Raw genomic sequence first — 15,353 nt, forward strand, 5'->3', positions numbered from 1 at the left:
TAGTTGAAATCAAATGGAGAAGATTATGAGGAGCCTAGAATAGTGGAGAAGATATTGAGAAGTAGTCTTCCAAATTATGACAATCTTGTGAAGACTATTGAAGAGGAAAAAGACCTCACTACCTTGACACTTGATGATTTTATGGGTACTCTTTAAATCCATGAGCATCAGATCAATAGATCAACAACATCTTCCCAAGAAAGTTTTCAAAGATCAATCTAATTCAAGAGGCATGTGAAGAGGAAGAAATGACTCTGGTAGAGGCTCTAGAGGAAGAGGTTGTGGCAACTCTAGAAAAAGAAATGCTGGAGGAGAAATCTTAGGATGAGCAAGCAATCAAGAGGGAGCAATCAGATCTCAAAATAACTCTAGAGGAGGTAAGAAGAACTGCAAATCTAATAAGAGTAATATATAAAATTATTACTGCCATAAATTTGTGCATTATGCAAGTGAATGCTAGAAGAAGCAAGCTAATCAATCAAGAAAAAATGCAAATGTGGCTAATGTGAATGTGGGTGAAGAAAGAAATCCCATAGCCTTCATCATGTGCAACATTGGTGAGGAAGGAATCGCTGAGGTATGGTATTTGGACAATGGTTGCAACAACCACATGAGTGGTAATGAAATTCTTTTTTTACTTATTGATAAGAATTTAAAATCTAAATTAGAATGGAAAATAATGGAACCATTCCTATTGTGGGAAAATGATCTATAATGATCCACACCAAACTAGGTGAGAAGAGAGAAATATAAAATGTATATTTTTCCCTGGGTATGAAGCACAATTTGATGAGTGTTAGATAACTCATTCAAAATGGTTAGAAAGTGTTGATGGAAAATGATGTGTGTCATTCATGAGAAATATGGGATTAAAAATGTTCTAGTAACAATCCAAATGATAAGGAATCAGATATTCCTCTTGGGGATAGAGACTTCTTTCTCTTCTCAAATTGTTGCTACACCTCCCAAGAATGTATGTACAATAGTACATCAATAATCAACTTTAAAGAGTGTGATTGAAGACCCCTCCAAGATGTGGCATCTCAGGTATGGACATCTTGGTCATGTTGGTTTAAATTTGTTATTTAAGAAAATAGTGGTAGATGGTTTGCCAAATATTATAGATTCATGTGAAAATTTTGAGGCTTGTATATTGGGTAAGAAATATAAGCTTCCCTTTAATTCTAGTAATTTTAGAAGGGCAAGCACACCATAAGAGTTGGTGCATTTTGATTTAGTTGGCCCTATGCAAACCAATTCTATTAGGGGGAGTACTTATTTTATGACTATTGGAAATATAAGAGGAGTAATTGAGAGGGGAGGGGTGAATTAGTTAGCACAAAAATAAATCCCAAATCTCTTAGATGTCTATACAAAATATAAACTCTGTAGAAACTACTATCACTTAGTTAACACATAGGCACTAGGTTAACACTATTAATATGCTGTAACTTGGCAAGCACTATAATATCAACTGTTACTTAAAAAATATTAAACATGTAGATATTAAGATGTTAAGTGTAATTAAATTTAATTAACTTAGTTGCATACACATAAAAGAAATAACATGAACACAAGTGACAGCAAGATTTAATTTGAAAATCCAATTTGGGAAAAACCACCAATTGCAACTAGTTAATATTTTTACTCTTTTCAAGTGAGGCCTATTAGCTTCCAACCTCGTTAAAGGTTACAAAAAAAACTATTAGGTGTGACCCTGTTAGAGGATTTAATCACCATGTTAGGAGTGGCCTTGTTAGAGGTCTTTAGACACTTCAATCTAGAAATGCCACCTTTTTAGAGGATTTGCAAATATATGTTAGGCTAACTCTATTAAGAGATTAGATTCACTTCTACAATGGTTAGAGAGTAACAATGAAATAAATTGATTGGTGATGCAACTATATTGCTGATTCTAGATCTCAATTCTAGCTCAAATACATGATTCTTCCTGATCAAATTAATATTTGCAACCCAACAAGGATATTCTCCTTATCCTTCCAATTCACTTCCATTAAGCATCTTCTTATCTTCAACATATTTTTACAGATTAAATCCTAAACTTGACCTTATATTTATATCATATACAGTTGGCTTGAATACAACTTATAACAATAATATTTCATCTCTTCAGTCGGCTAGAACCAAAAAAAAAATCCATTAAACTCAATATGCCAAAACAAGAAAATCCTTTGTTAGCTAAGCCAACTTGATAAGCACTAACTCTAAGATGAATTTCTTACGTTAACCAAATGAACTCAGTTAACAATGCAACATCGTCAACTTCCTTTGGTAACTGAGTGAGCTTGGTTAACACTAGTTTCATGCCAACTTTCCTTTGTTAACCAAATGAGCTTAATTAAAATTGAACTTCTACGAACTTATTTTTGGTGCCTGAGTGAACTTAGTAGACACTGTATTCTAAACTTGGTAAACACTGGAATGCTTGATAGACATAGGAAATTATCTTCATCACCCAAGTGAGATTGACATACACTGACTAGTAAAGATATTACATTTTGTGTAACATCAAAGAAAATATACAATTGATCAATTTTTTTCAACAATCCCCCTCTTTGGCATTGATGGAAACACATCATGTCATAATACAATGAAATTTTAGAGAAAAATAAAAGTAAGGATAATATCCTTAGTTTCATTCTGATTGTCATCCATGCGAACTCCCTTTATTAGGTGAACTCCCTCTAACTTCAATCTCTCCCTCATATTTTAGGTTCTCCCTCTTTCAACAAACTCTCCAAGTTTATTCTTCATCAAACTCTTAGTCTTTGAAATCTTTAAATATTTAGAAAAATTTCTTTGATATAGAAAACTCTTTCTTTACAAAATTTTTGTGATATGAAAACAAACTTCTCCCTCTTTGACATCTTATTCCAAAGACAATATTTAGTGAATTTCAACATACCTGATGTACAGATTCATATACAATTTGCTCTTTCATTATTACATCAATTTGACTGATCTTCAAGAATACTCAGTTGATGCATCATTAAGTTCTACTTAGTGAGCTTTAGATAGGGTAATAATCCCTAGCTTACCTCTTAGATACAAAAATGCATCCTTAGGTAATGGTTTGGTGAATATGTCTATAATTTTTTCTTCAGTATTCACATACTCCAATTTGACCTTTGTCTTGCACCAATTCTCTCAAAAAATGATATTTTATTACAATATTCTTGGTCTTGGTATGCATCACATGATTCTTTGATATATTGATTGTACTAGTGTTATCATAGAAGATAACCAATGGATCCTTGATTTCTACCTTCATACTTGCCGACAATTTATTGAACTAGAAAATATTGGAATAATTGACTACTAGTGCAATAGATTCTGCCTTTTCTATAGACTAAGAGATGCAATTCTACTTCTTAATTTTCCAAGACACTAGTCTTTTACTAAGAAAGAATGCTCCACCATTGGTGCTCTTCCTATAATCAACACTTCCTATCTAATCTACATTAGTGAAGGCTTTCAAATCTAAGTTTCCTCCTTTCTTGTACCATAATCCATAATCTTCAGTGTCCTTTAGATACCTCATGATTCTCATTATTGTCATCATATGATTTTCTTTAAGATTAGCTAAAAATATTGCCACCATACCAACTAAAAGAACAATACCAAGCCTAGTATGTACTACAAACTAAAGTTTTCCAATCACAGATCTATATGTGGTCTGATCTACCTCCTTGGAATCATATTTTTGGAAAGCTTATGTGTAGTAGACATAGGCATTCCAACTGGTCTTAAATCCTCCATTCCAAACTTCTTTAGTATCTCCTTAGTATACTTAGATTGAGTAATGTAGATACCATATTTCTTCTGTTGAATTTGAAAGCCAAAAAAGAATTTGATTTCTCCAAAAATTGATATGTTAAATTCTTTACTCATTTCCTCTAAAAAATATTTGCACAAATTATCATTTCCAGTAACAATAAACAATGTATAATCCACAAGAATTTCTATCAACACAATCTTCTTATTTGGTCCTTCTTTGATGTATAAGTTGTTGTTATCATTTTTCCTTTGAAAACCAATATTCATCAAATAATTATGAAGTCTTTCATACCAAGCTCTGGGAGATTGCTTGAGACCATATAATGCTTTGTGTAGTTTAAAAACTATATCCTTTTTGCTAGGATCTACAAGACCTTCAGGTTGCTCTATGTAGACTTCTTCTTCTAGAATCCCATTTAAGAATGTAGATTTCACATCCATTTGATACACTTTAAATCCCTTGTGTGTAGCATAAGCAAGTAGAGTCCTAACACCTTCTAATATTGCAACAGGAGAAAAAGTTTCACCATAATCAATACCTTCCCCTTGAGAATAGCCTTTGCAAACTAACCTTTCTTTGTTTCTTGAAACTTCTCCATCTTCCTCTAGCTTATTTATGAACACCACTTAGTGCCAATTAGATTCTTATCCTTGAGTCTAGGAACAAGAGTCCAGGTCTTATTTCTCTATATGTTCTATTTCTTCATTTATTTTTTCAATCCAACTCTCATTATGCAAAGCATCTTTAATTATTCTAATTTCAAATTAAGTAAGAAAACATGTACCTTTCAATTTGTTCCTTGTTATTGTACCTTTTGACTTATCTCCAATGATTTTCTTAGGTGCATGGTGCAATCTGACATATCTTGGAAGTATATGTACTTTGAATGTAGAGCTTGTTCCACTTGCCTTACATGATCTTCCTCATCATTCTTAGGTCCCACTGTCTGTGACTCGATCCTTTAGACTCAAACTTGGGTTGCACTGACTACAACTCGGTAGCTTATGATTGCAACTTGGGTCTTTAAAACTATGATTTAGGATGCACTAGTTGCAAATTGGGTGCTTCTAGAGATTTTGGGGACTCAAGAGGGAAATTTTGATGACTTCATTGGATTAGGAAATGTATTAGGTTCAAAGTAAATAAAATTTCTATAGTCTTTAGGTTCTTTGCTATTCTCTTCTTCACTCTTTTCTGCAAACTCATCAATTCTCACATGTGCACTTTCTATGATCTTTTGAATAGTTAGATTCAAACATTTGTATGCTTTACTTCTGCTAGAGTATCTTAGAACTATGCCTTCATCACTTTTGACATCAAATTTACCTTTTCTAGTCTCCTGCAAAATATAACATTTGTTGCTAAATACATTCAAGTAACTTATATTAGGTTTATAGCCATACCATAGTTCATAAGGAGTTCGATTTGAGTCTTTCTTTAGTTGTACTTCATTTAAGGTATGAATTGTTGTATTGATTGCTTCCTTCTAGTATTTGATTACAACATTCTTTTCTATCATTAGGGTTCTTGCACAATCCATGATTGATCTATTGCTTCTTTCTGCTATACCATTCTATTGAGGTGTATAAGAGGTTGATACTTGTCTTTTGATTCCTTTCTTAGTGTAGAATTAATTGAATTCATTAGAAATGAATTCTCCTCCTCTATCTGACATTAAACACTCCCGCTTCTTTCTTGTTTCTTTTTCAACTCTAGCTAGATATCACTTGAACTTTTGAAAAGCTTCAAACTTATCTTTCATATACATTATTGTCATCATCTTAGAATAATCATCTACAAATAAAATGAAGTTTTAATCTCCACTATAGCTGTTTATGCCAATAGGTCCACAAAGGTTTGTATGAACCAACTCCAAGGCTTCTTTAGAATGATAGTTCTTTCTCTTGAAACTTGTCTTTCCCATCTTACCAATTTGACAATTCTTGCACATGCCCATGTCAAGTTTCCTTAGACTAGGAATACCTCTTACTCTTTTTTTTTTCTTATCTTGATCAGGCCATAATTAGCTTTCTTCTACTTGAGTAAGGAAATATGAACTTTCACTTAGATCTAGGTAGAATAAGTTACCTTAAATATTTGGTTACTTGAACTAATCAGATTTCCTTTTCCATCTAGTAGCTTAGCCTTCCCTTTTATAAATTCTACCTTGAATCCAATGATATTAAACTATACCACACTCAGTAGATTATGATTTAGTCCTTCAACCCAATAAGCATTGTTACATCTGAGTTCATTGGTTAGAGAAATACAACCTTTCCCTTTTATGAAACATGGTTCAGGGTAAGAGTACAAAGTTGTGTCACCTTTAAGGTTGACTTATCAAAATGATTGAATTTGAGTATATTTATCCAAAAATCAAAGTTTTTCAAACATATGATCTAGATAAATTCATTCTAGCTAATTTATCTATGGTCTCACACTTTTCCAATTGGAAATGTCTATTAAATGCATGTTTTATACTAGTTTGTATTCAATTACTAAAGAAATAAAATTATTTTAGAAAACTGATGTTTCAATAACTCTTACTAATTTTTATGATATTTTTTTAGTAAAATATAAACACCATTTTATAGAGCTCAAAGTCAAGAATATTCTCATATAGAGTTTATAGTGTTTTAATTAGATATAGTATATTGTAATTAAAAAATTCTACAAGCGCGCATTTTAACACTCAAAAAGATGTTGATTTTGAGAAAAAAATATATTAAATCATATTAAAAAAAAAATATTATATGACATTCTAGAGGAGAGATTCCTCTTTAGGAATGTATAATTTTTCTTCTGGTTAGAATAGATTTGTTTTGAAAAATGTGGTGGGAGATGAAAACTATCAATTTTAGGAAAGTTAAAATTTGAATCATTGTAAAAGAGAAAATATAGGTCTAAAGCCAATTTTTCTTTTAGATTGTTTTAGCTATATATGTTATCTATAACATAGTTTGAGTTCAAATAGAAATACATTTATTTCTATATAGTTTTTTGGTGGGAACTAAACCCCTAATTTTTAACATTTTTTAACAATTAAAAAATTATCTATAAAAATTAAAAAAATATATAAATTTTTATTCCAAATAATTATTAAAAAATTATAATCCTAAACTTAATCCATTTCTATACATTTTATTAGTTTACATCATTTTCAAATTCTAAATAATAATACTAGTTTTATGTCATTGAAAGTGAATAATTATACTTTTTTTAGCCTTTTCCTTCACAAAAAGGTGACACAGGTTTGTGCTTTTACCTTTCATTCTTTTGAAATATTACACTTTCACCATCATAGTATTCCATACATTCAAACTTTTTTTTATCACTAGTCATATGATGAGAACAACCACTACCAATAATCTATGTATCATTTTTTCTAACATGAGAAATAAGTGCCATCTTATCTTCTTCATCATTAGATTCATCTTTTACAACAATATAAACAATTTCATCATCATCACTACTACTAGAATCTTTAGCCATGAAACAAGACTTTTACCTTTATCCTTGTAGTCTTTATAGTTTTTGAAATCCTTCTCGCCTTTGTACTTGCTGCTCTTCTTTCATTCTTTGTCTTCTTTGTTTAGACACCTTGCAACAATGTGACCAATTTCTTCACAAGAAAAATAGATTAGAGAAATTTTACCTTTGTACTTTCCTTTGCCTTTGGGATATCTTCTTGGCTTCAAGATCACTATTAGAATTGTCTTCCTCTTCACTTGTAACTTTCTTCTTCAGTGACAAATTGGCTTGAAATGAAGATTCAAGATTGTTAGAACTAGGAACATAATTATCATAGTTATCTAGCTCAAACATTATCAATCTTCCCACTAGAGAATCCAAATTTATCTTATTATTGGGATCACATCTCATCTCTTGAATATTTGACACTCTAGTTGCATAGATAGGAAGAAGGGTCCCGAGTACCTTGCTTACAACAGTCACATTATCAAGTTTCACTCAAGAGGCTTTGATTGCACTTACACTAGCTTTAATTCTCTCAACATATTTTGCAATGTTTTGATCTTCCCTCATCTTCATCTGATCGAACTGACCTCTTAAGCTTTCTCCGTTGGCTCTTCTCACATTATCATCACCTCCATATATATTTTCTAGCTTGGTCCACATCTCATGAGTAGTAGCACACCCTTTGACTTTATCAAATTCAACATAGTAAAGAGTAGATGTAATGTCAATCATCATAATGTTACGATTCTTCTTTTCAGCAATCTCCTCTAGAGTCAAATTTCTAGTAGGATCGTTATGCTGGGTATTCAAATATTTCATGTAACGCCCCACCAAGGGATCCCAAAAGGATTAACTTAAAATTTTACTAAGTTTGCTAAGCATTTTTTTTAAAAACAAGAAAGATAATCATACATATACATCAAACACATAGTAGCGGAAGCAATAACATACAATCAACTATAAACATGCATAACATTCCTTAAGGATCCCAAGATGTTGAGTCACATTAAAATTTAATTAATTCTAAGTCTAGCAACTACCATAACCACATGAAAGAGTAATAAAAATTCCAATGTCCATAATATACATTTGTTTTGAATGCCTCTTGGAAAATCAAATTCGGAATGCTCAATCATCCACTGTACATGTCACAGGGTATGAAAGGCTAAAAGAATATACATATGTAGAAGTAGAAATACATCGTCCTACTCTAATCCATGGTACAAGTGCAATAACATAAATGAATATAATAGCATACATGATACATTCATCGATCATAAAAGATATAACATCATAAAACACAACTAACTAAGTGCACAGTTCCTCCCAACCGTCAATAGTATCATTAGACCATCGTGGGCCCTAGCCATCCCCCACGCGTAACATCCCAAACCACCAAAGAGATCATCGGTACTATCATAATAGGGATGTCACACTTAAACATGCTACAACATATGCATAAAGAAATCTAACATACTAGAATAAAGCATAAGTATACAACATCATCTAAACATGATAAACAAGCATACCAAGAAGCTTCAACCATGGTGACTATGGACAGATCTCAATGGTAAAAGTAAAAAGAACTACCACCCAACCATGTGGAACCTAAATGGTCCACTCCCACCACGCTCAAGAGATAATCTCAAGTCCCAAACATGATATCAAATCATATAACACAAATACTCTCTAAGTCCAGGAAATCTTAAAAGTATACTAACGCAAGGGTTCAAACACATAGATAAACTTCTAGACCTAGAGACACCACAAAGACATGTAGGGATTCTACTATGTAAGCAAGAAAGTGTCATCACAAAAGTCATGTAGAAGTTACTCGAGCAATCCCTTAGGAATCTTGGGTCCCCTAGTGATCCCTGCAGCCACTAGTATCCTCTCGTATTGACGAGGCATACTATGTCTGTACCAACACTCAAGGCATGGGAGAGAACATACAATTATCTTGTTAGGTTTATTTTTCTCTCATTTAGTGTAAATGTTTTCATTTATTAAAACAATTTACAATGGGGTTTCTCCTAGTAGCCTCTTAGGTCCCCGAACCCCATTGCAAGCCACTTCCTGACACTACACATAGATAACCTACCCTAGGCTCATGAAATCACAAATCAAAGAATCATAATAAAATCACCTCAGTCCTATACAAGCGACTGGAAAATATCAAAAGATAAGCCACAATAATCACATCAGTTCTCCACGAGCAATTGATAAGCTTCAAATGATAATCATAGTGATCACAATATTTCTCCATCACTAATTGAAAGCATCAATGATAAATCAAAATATCCAATGGTTCTCAATGAGCAGCTGAAAAATATCCCAAAACGAATCACAATTTTGATCGAAGACTCCAAAATGTTCAAGTCAAAACATGTCACAACATGACATCATCAAAATCAAAACAAATACTTTAGTCCTCTCAAAGTGACTGGAAAGTAACCCCAGTATAACTGATCGAGACTCAAAAATGGTTATCAAATATAACTAATCGAGACTTGAAAATAGTCAAGTTAGGTTTCTCATATATATACACCTCAACTTCACACAAGAAGATTGGAAAGCAATAACAAATAGTAAACACATCACATCATAGAGTATACTTAATCACATTACCATAGTTGGGTATAGAAAGATTGATAACAATTCATCATAACATCACAATCGCATAACCCCCTAGCCTCTGGTAACAACCTAAACTGGTCAACACTAATCAACCCCAAAATCTCAAAACATAGACAATAGAATAATCACATAGAAAATAGAATCATCACACAGTTAGGTATGAATGATAATATAATGTTGAGTTAATGTAAGATTTTAAGTTCCAGTTTCATGTATGTCTCAAGTAATAAGTTTTCGCAATTAACCCTTACCATTAACCCATTTCTATATTTAAATGATTGTACAATTACCCTATAAATAATCTAAGGATAATCATTCATTTATCTAAGTTATAAAAGTAACAATTATTGATTTTAAATAATTGAAATTTTATTAAATCAATATTATCAATAGTTAAATAAATCAAAACCGTATTGAATAACTTTAATTAACAATTAACTTAATTAATTAATAATTATACGAATACCGATATGAATATCCCCATAATTATTAGTTATTAATAATTAATAAAATTAGCAACAATTTTATTAACTAAAACTAACTATATTTAATTGTATTATTACTTAAATTAATAAACAGTGATAAAATTTATTAATAAATATCATTAAATAATAATAATGAATTATTAAAAATCTTAATAATAATATTATTAAAATTTTTAATAAATATTATTGATTAAAATAATAATAATAAAATAAAATAAATATTATAAATAACATTATAAACAAAATTTATTAATTTAAAATTTTATTAAATCAAAATTTAATATAATTACACTGGCGACCTAGTATACCAAGTCATGCGGCTATTATGTCTGTCAGCTTTTGCATATGTGATAGCGCCAAAATTGATGCAGGTACTACTGTGATTTAATGTAGGTACCATTTGCATGCATTCACCCATTAGTAAGGTAAGGAGGTAAGTTTGTCTTTTTTTAATAAACTTTATTAATATGTTTTGTTTAATTTACATTTTATTAATTATGTTTTAAATTAAATTCTCCTCCCAATAAAATTTTAAGTACTTTATTTTATTTTATTTTTATAATCCTTTTAAAATCAATGCCATCTCTTTATTCATTTTTCTTTAATAAAATTTAAATTCAACACTATATATAATATTTACAATATTACTCTGATGGAAAAAATTACATTTAACCATTCAAATTTCCAGTTTAAAATTCTCTTTTTCAATTCTCAAAAGTCTCCCCGGTTGAAAATAATAAATTATTTACTCTACAAAACAAGGATATTGGTTACTTCCCTAATCTTCACGTATATAGAAAGTATTGACATGCATTTAAAAATTACAACATTGAAATGATCAAGCTTTCATCACAGAGAATATAGATTTACAATCCACGGACACGAAGAAGACATGAAAGGATATGACGCAGGAGCATCTAGAGGTATAAGGGCAATCCTATGTCACCTAAAAAAATGTACTTAGACTTAGTTTTTGTTTCATGTCTTTACATTTTTGGATACCCATTTGGGTCAAATAAAGGTTCCAACTCTCACAATTCAACTATCAGTGTGCTAGAAAATCCCAAAAAAATAGGAGCATGCAATTTGGCCATCATTTTGGTGACCTAGAAGGTGTGAATTGGCCAGATGAATGTAATTGTGATTTAGAGCATTCCAAAAAAAGAATCAGGTCAAAAGGCCCCACGGTTTGAAAGTTATTGCAATTTTTCAGGTTTTGGAGACCTCCTAAGAATGCTTCAAAGTCAGGTTAGGGGCATTAAATGACCTTGAAAAGGGCTGAAAAATGGGGGATGAGCAAAGCTAGTCCATAGGGCTATAGAGCGCTTCAAGAGATTTTCAAAAATGTAAACGGTTCGTCAATCGGAGCTACGATTCAAAAGTTATGCCTCCCGGAAGTTTGGTTACCATTTCTAGATTCTTCTAGATTTGCGCCAACTTCTATCACAGCTTCTAGAACCTTCTATTTGGTCGGTGGATGCCTACTAGCACTTTCTAGAATGTACTCCTAGTCCTTAACCCTCCAGGGTCTATTTAAGGAGATTTCTAGCATTGTAAAAGGCAGTTCGGAGTGGAGTTTGAGAGGAGGTACTGAAAGGAGAAATTATCTCCAGATTTATGCTATTGTAAGCCCTTAGGGCATGTTTTGAAGTTTATTTTCCTATACTATTGTACTAGCTTATTTTCTCAATTAATATAATTTTCCCTTTTCTGTTGTGTCCATTTTTTCTTGGGTTGTGTCCCCATCAAGTGGTATCAGACCTAGTTTTCCTGAGTGTGTAGATAGAGCGCCAACTATGACGCAGTTTGCACTAGGACTGTGTCATTGTGGGATCAAGTTAGAAGATGCCTCCATGAAGAGAGCGAGGTGGAAGGGCCAGAGCTATTAATCCTAAGGAGGTTAGAGCCCTCCAAAGGCAGGTGCAGGCATTGCAAGAGGAGCTCCGTAGAGGAGTAAATGTTGCCGCTGGTGACAACAGTGGGGATGACAATGAAGAAGAAGTTATGGGACTAGAAGGGGAATTTGATGGGGAAGTTCTGAATCATGCAGAGGAAAGGCTTTTTAGGCCCATTACTAAGTTTGGGAAAAGACCCACAATTGAAGTGGGTGTATTTTCAGGAAATCTGAAACCAGATGAGTTGATCGATTGGATCAATGAACTGGAAGAATACTTTGAGTATGAGGATATCAGGGACCTAGATAGGGTTAAGTTTGCAAAGGCCAAACTGAAAGGCCATGCCAAAATCTAGTGGCAAGAGGTCCAATTGAAAAGAAACAGAAGAGGAAAGGAGAAGATCACAAGATGGGATCACATGGTGGACAAATTGAAGAAGTAGTTCATTCCTATGGACTATGAGCTTGATTTTTTTAAGAAGATGCATGGGTTAAAGCAAGAAGGAAGATCAGTCCAAGAATATACAGAGGAATTTTACTGACTCTTGATTAGAGTGGGACATGCAGAAGCAAATAAGGAGAAGGTTTCTCATTATATCAGTGGGTTGCGACCTAGCATCCAGGAAGAATTAAGTCTGGTAAGAATGACCAGCATTGAAGAGGCATACCAGTTTGCCCTACGAGTTGGAGAGAAGCTAAATAAAAGGTTTGAAGGAAGACAAAGAGGGCGCGGTCAAGGAGGAAGGGGAAGCGGTAGGTCATCTGGAGGCCGCAATGAAACCCAAAAGAAAAATGAAGATGAGGGTACTAGAAGGAACCAGAGGAATGAGGGTTTCAACCACTCCCGTGACCAAGACTTTGGAAATTAGAGAGGAAGAGGTAGAGGACGTGGAAAAGGAAGAGGAGGCTTCCATGGTACCTGTTTCCATTGCAATGAAGAAGGTCATCATGCCTTTGAATGCCCTCAACAACAAGGAAGGACAGATAGGAGAGCTGAGGGCCAAGCTAGGGTTTCTCATGTGGATGAGGATGCACAATCATCACATTCAGAGGATGCAGAAAGAGGAGAGACCTTGGTAAATGAAAGAGTCCTACTAGGTGGTGAGATTGAACCAGGACAATGGAGGAGTTTGTTTTGTACCAGATGCAAGTGTGAGGATATGACGTGATCATTGATGGTGGTAGCACTGATAACTTGGTATCAGAAGAGATGGTCTCTAAGCTAAAGCTCAAGAGGGAGAAACATCCCCAGCCCTATCGGATTGCTTGGGTAAAAGATGATCATAAGGTCCTGGTAAGTGAACAATGTTTAGTGAAATTCAAAATTGGGAGTTACCATGATGAAGTTCTCTGTGATGTTATTTCAATGGATTTTTGCCATCTATTGTTGGGTAGACCATGGCAGTTTGATAGACATGTAGTACATGATGGACATGCAAACACATACTCTCTAACAAAGGATGGAGTTTGCCACAAATTGAAGCCCATGAAAAAGGAAGGTGAAAAGGTATGTAGCAGTGCTAGGATTTGTCTTGTTGATGAAAGGAAGTTTTTAGATGGCATGAAACATCAACATATGTGCTATGCTTTGATTCTTAGGAAAGATAAAGAAGGTAGTAGTGAAATGCCACTTGAAGTTTCAGATTTACTAGGGGAGTTTGGAGATATTATCTATGATAATGTTCCAGATGGATTGCCACCAGTAAGGCAAATCAGTCATCAGATAGATCTGATTCCAGGAGCTAGTTTGCCGAGCAAGGCTGCTCATAGGATGACTCCTACTAAAAAAGAGGAGCTAAATAGACAAGTTCAAGAGCTGTTGAGGAAGGGCTTGATTCGAGAGAGCCTAAGTCCATGTGCAGTACCTGTAGTACTCGCACCAAAGAAGGATGGAGAGTGGAGGATGTGTACAGATTCTCGAGCTATAAATAGGATCACCATCAAGTACCGATTTCCTTTGCCAAGGATGGATGATATTATGGACTGCTTGAGTGGACCTTAGTACTTCACAAAGATAGATCTGAAGAGTGGTTATCACCAGATACAGATTCAAGAAGGAGATGAGTGGAAAACAACCTTCAAGACCAAGGAGGGTCTTTATGAGTGGTTAATCATGCCCTTTGGACTGATGAACGCCCCAAGCACCTTCATGCGACTCATGAATGAGGTACTTAAGAAGTTCTTGAGAAAATTTGTTATTGTCTATTTGGATGATATTTTAATTTTCAGCAAGAATTTGGAAGAACATTTATTGCATATTAGTAGTGTCCTTGAAAGGCTAAGGGAAGAGAAACTATTAATTAATCTGAAGAAGTGTAACTTTGCAAAAAGGGAGTTAGTCTATTTGGGGTTTGTTATATCACCTAAAGGTCTCGAAATGGATCCAAAGAAGGTAAAAGCCATCTTGGAATGGCCTACTCCAAGGTCTGCTATTGAGGTAAGATTATTTCATGGTCTGGTTAGTTTTTATAGGAAGTTTATTAAGAATTTCAGTGGCATATGTGCACCCCTAACTGATACAATAAGAGGGGATAGAAAAGAGTTTAAATGGACTGCAGCAGCTGTGAGAAGTTTTGAATTGCTGAAGAAGAAGGTAACAGAACAACCTATGTTGGCACTCCAAATTTTAGAAAAGTTTTCCAGGTAGATTGTGATGCCAGTGGCAGCGCTATTGGGGCTATATTAAGCCAAGAAGGTAAGCCTATTGCATATTTTAGTGAAAAATTGAATGATGCAAAGAAGAAGTATTCTGTTTATGATCAAGAGTTCTATGCAATAGTTCAGGTCTTAAAGAAATGGAGGCATTATTTATTGCTAAAAGATTTTTTTGTGTATACTGATCATTAGGCATTACAACACCTAAATAGCCAAGGTAAATTGAATTAGAGGCATATGAAGTGGGTAGAGTTCTTGCAGAGCTATACATTTGTGTTGAAGCATAGAAGTGGAAAATCTAACAGGGTTCCAGATGCACTAAGTAGGAGACCGTTGTTGCTTACAGTAATGCAGGTTGAAGTAGTTGGGTTTGATGAACTCAAGAATTTGTACCCCGAGGATCCTA

This window comes from Cupressus sempervirens, chromosome 2 (assembly GCF_028749045.1).
Source record: "Cupressus sempervirens isolate cs-2001-9-10 chromosome 2, ASM2874904v1, whole genome shotgun sequence".
NCBI classification, from domain to species: domain Eukaryota; kingdom Viridiplantae; phylum Streptophyta; class Pinopsida; order Cupressales; family Cupressaceae; genus Cupressus; species Cupressus sempervirens.